Source organism: Marmota marmota, unplaced genomic scaffold (genome assembly GCF_001458135.2).
Source record: "Marmota marmota marmota unplaced genomic scaffold, marMar, whole genome shotgun sequence".
Lineage (NCBI taxonomy): Eukaryota > Metazoa > Chordata > Mammalia > Rodentia > Sciuridae > Marmota > Marmota marmota.
The window spans coordinates 6,704,240-6,708,314 of NW_025999924.1; the positions used below are offsets into that span (position 1 = coordinate 6,704,240).

Here is a 4,075-nt window from a genome sequence, read left to right on the forward strand (position 1 = left end):
AACCTGTGAACGAAGAAAGAAGGAAGGGGCAGAGGAGGGGGAGGGAGGGGAAGGGAAGGGGGGAGGGGGAACAACAACAACAAATGTCTGGGTGGGGCTAATAGTTCAAGGAAAAGAGAAATAGGAAACAGACTGATAAGGAAAACATGGCTGAAAGTCAAGGGAACTGAAGATACTAGTGAAAGTGCAGTTAAAACAGTTGGCAAAAGGGTTCTCATTACTTAGAAGATAAGAGAAGGTAGGAAATAACTGATAAGCTATAAGAACAAAGACTGGAAGTCACACTGAGGACAAATTCAGTGGGAGTGAGCACAAAGGGAGGCAGAGGGATAGGTGGCTATGGATACGAATAAGGAAACAAAACTTCTGAAGGTAATTTCATTCAATGACTATGTTGAAGGTGTGGCTCTATCTATTGGTTGCTTCTATACAGTGAAGTTGAGCGCTAGAAAAGAAAAGGATGAGAAATTGTGAGGTCAAGAAGCTGATTAATTATCATAGATGCTGAAATCATTAGATTGACACAAGACATGTGGTTAGGTCCAGGAATGACACAGTTTCAGAAATACAACTAGGCCCAGACAAGAAAGTAGATGGATGCCTGTTCAGGGCCAGGTTTAGGTAAATAGAAAGGCAGGCAGAAATGGAGAACTTGCCACCTGCCATTTTTCTCCATTTACCTTTGCATTTTGATAGAGTTTTCTTTCTTTCTTTTTTCCTCTCTCTCCCCACCAGGAAAACCATTATTATCAAAGCAATATTTGGTATGAACAAGATGCCACAACTATTTTTTAAAAGGTGCACATTGCAATTTTTGATGGGTGTTTTATTGTTCTTTCTTCTTATTGGTGCATTCTAATTATACACAACAGTGAAATTATTACATATCCATATGTGTACATTATAACAGCATTATTTGATCAATTTCATACCCTTTTCCCTTCCTGCCCCCATCCCTTTCATCTTCTCTACTGGTCTCACTTCTATTTTCATGAGATCCCCCAACCTCAAAACACACATAAACATACACACTTACACATTTTTTTCCTTTCTAGCTTTCACGTGAGAGAAAACATCTGACCCTAGACTTCATGAGTTTGGCTTATGTCACTTAGCATGATGTTCTATAGTTCCATCCATTTACCAGCAAATGACATAATTTCATTTTTCTTTTATTGCTGAACAAAACTCCATAATGTATATCTACCACATTTTCTTTATCCATTTCATCTACTGATGAACACCTAGGCTAGTTTCCTTAACTGGCTATTGTGAATTGTGCTGCTATAAACATAGGTATGCTTTTAGTATGCTGACTTTAATTCTTTAGAATAAATACCAAATACTGGTATAGTTGGGTCATATGGTAGTTCCATTCCTAGTCTTTGATTGAACTTCATATGATTTCCATAGTGGTTATACTAATCTACATCCCCTCCAACTATGTGTTTCTTTTCCCACACATCTTCTTCAGATTTTGTTGTTTGGATATTTTATTTTATTGTACTAGGTATTGAACCCAAGAGCACTTTACCATTGAGCTACATCCCCAGCCTTTTTTTAATTTTGAGACAGGGTCTTACTAAGTTGCTTAGGGTCTAAGTTGCTGAGCCTGGCTTCAAACCTGTAATCTTCCTGCCTCAGCCACCTGAGTTGCTGGGATTATAGGCATGCACCACCCTGCCTGGTGTAGTTTGTATTCTTGATGGCTGTTATTTCAATGGAAAAAGATAAAATCTCAGGGTAGTTTTGATTTGCATTTCCCTAATTGCTAAAGATATTGAACATTGTTTCATGTATTTGTTGGCCATTTGTTATTTCTTCTGAAATGTATCTGTAGTTCATTTGCCCACTTATTGATTGGCTGTGTGTGTGTGTGTGTGTGTGTGTGTGTGTGCGCGCGCGCGCGCGCGCGCATGCGTGTGCGTGCCGCAGTCTGGCTGGGCACAATTCAGGAGCCACTTATCAAGCAGAAACGAACACACGTCACACCACACAAGCTCTTCAGGAATGCCCTCAGAGCCCAACTGCCACCACCCGCTTCCCACAAGCCTCTCAACCCCCCCCCCCTTGAGGCCGATTGGCTGGGTCGTGTGGGTGGAGCCAAAAAAGTCCCCCAATGAGCAGCTCCCTGGTCTGAAAGGGCGGGGAAACAGCCCAATGAGCACCACCTAAGCGAGCCAATCAGCTGGCAGCTAGAAGTTTGCTGGCAGCTAGAAGTTTGCTGGCAGCTGGAAGTTTGCTGGAGCCCCTTCGGCTGTGGCTCTCAAGGTGTGTGTGTGTAGCTCTTTATGTATTCTGGATTTATCCTCTGTCAGAAAAGTTGCTAGCAAAGATTTTCTCCCATTCTATAGTTTCTCTCTTCACACTTGTTTCCTTTGCTGTGATGCCATCCAATTTGTTAATTCTTGGTACTATTTGATGCCATCAAAATTGTTAATTCTTGGTATTATTTCCTGAACTTTAGGAGGTCCTATCTAGGAAATCATTGCCTGTGGCTACATGTTGGAGTGTTTACCCTATGTTTTCTTCTTGCTGTTAGAAAATTTCTGTTCTAATTCCTAAGTATTTGATCCATTTTGAATTGACTTTTGCAGGGTGAGAGACAGGGATCTAGTCTCATTCTTCTACATATAGATAACCAGTTTTCCCAGTACCATGGGTGTAAAAGGCTGTCTTTTCTCCAGTTTATGTTTCTGGCACCTTTGTCAAGGATCAGATGACTGTATCTGTGTGGTTTGTCTCCGTGTCTTCTATTCCATTCCATTTAACAGGGCTTTCTAATGATAAATTCTTATCTGAAGGTAGTCATTTCAGGGCCAATACTTTATAGAGGTGTCTGCAAAGTCATATAAGTCCAGCAGAGTAGATGTTTCCTGCTGCTTGTTGTACTGAAAATTCTCTTTAATATTGATTCGTAATTTTAACCTAGGTCTTTAGCCACCCACACAAAATGTGAGTTTCTTGGCAGCAGGGCCTAAGCTAAATCAATATTTTAAAAACCCACAAAAGAACCTCACTTTTCCGACCAGTGCACCAAGGTAGGCTAGTGTGTGGTTGTGTATTGATCCCCTTTTATCCACCCCAAACCCTGAGAAATATCATTTTCATCATATGCCATGATAAAAAAAAAAATATTGGGAAGCATTAACACAGAAAGCAGAGAAAAATGATAACAGCTGATATTTATTGAGCACTTACCATGTGCCAGGCACTTCATGTATTTTAATCATGTTTATTCTTTGAACAATCCTATTAGCTTGTTACCATTATCCTCACTTTGCAGATGAAGAAATTGAAAATTCTTGCCCAATCTCAGAGATAAGAAGCAGCAGCACCAGGATTCAAATTTAGACAGTCTGATAACAGCTTAATCACTATATATTGTCTCTAAATGTTTGCTAGCTCTTTGTAAATTTTCCAAATTTTTATAGTTTATCGTAGAATAAACACACCTATAAAGGGCAAAGCTAGAATATAATCCGGACTCCTTCTGCAGGTTAGATATAAGACTATAAGGAGCAGCAAGAGATTAGTACTTGAGTTGCAGTATCATTCTCAAGTTTACCTGAGACTCCTTTTATAGATACATGTCACTGTTTTTTAAAAATTATTTATTCAGCAACTAAGATATCATGATTTGATGTTTAATTCCATCTGAATTCTCAGCATAATGAATAACTTTAGTAATTGTTAATTCAGGGGTGTAATTTGTTCATTAAACCATTATTGTCTTTCTATGGCCTGCCATTCTTCCAAGGTAGATACTGATGTTGTATTTCTTTACAGACACACCCCTTATCTTTTAAGCTTCTCATCTTGCTTTGGAAAAAAATATGTGTATCAGCGTGAGCCTTTAGATTCATTTTCCAGGCAGCAGGGTCAGGGAGTAGGGGTGAATTCATTGAAATTGGTTTTTACTCGGTGTTTCTTTTTATCACAGAATGGGAGGAACAAACCGCAAAAAACACTTAATTTCTTGGCAGGTTACCAGTTCTGGGATTCACTGATTAATCATACCCAAACTCATTTACTAACTTAAAAAGAAAAAAAAAAAAAAAAAAAAACTATACCG

The 4,075-nt window shown here is 39.1% G+C and overlaps 1 protein-coding gene across 1 annotated transcript in view; it reads left to right on the forward strand.

The window, feature by feature from the left end:
* Positions 1–4,075, forward strand: part of Il6st (interleukin 6 cytokine family signal transducer) — a 108,187-nt gene that overhangs the window by 55,947 nt on the left and 48,165 nt on the right. The gene's annotated exons all lie outside the window — the stretch shown is intronic.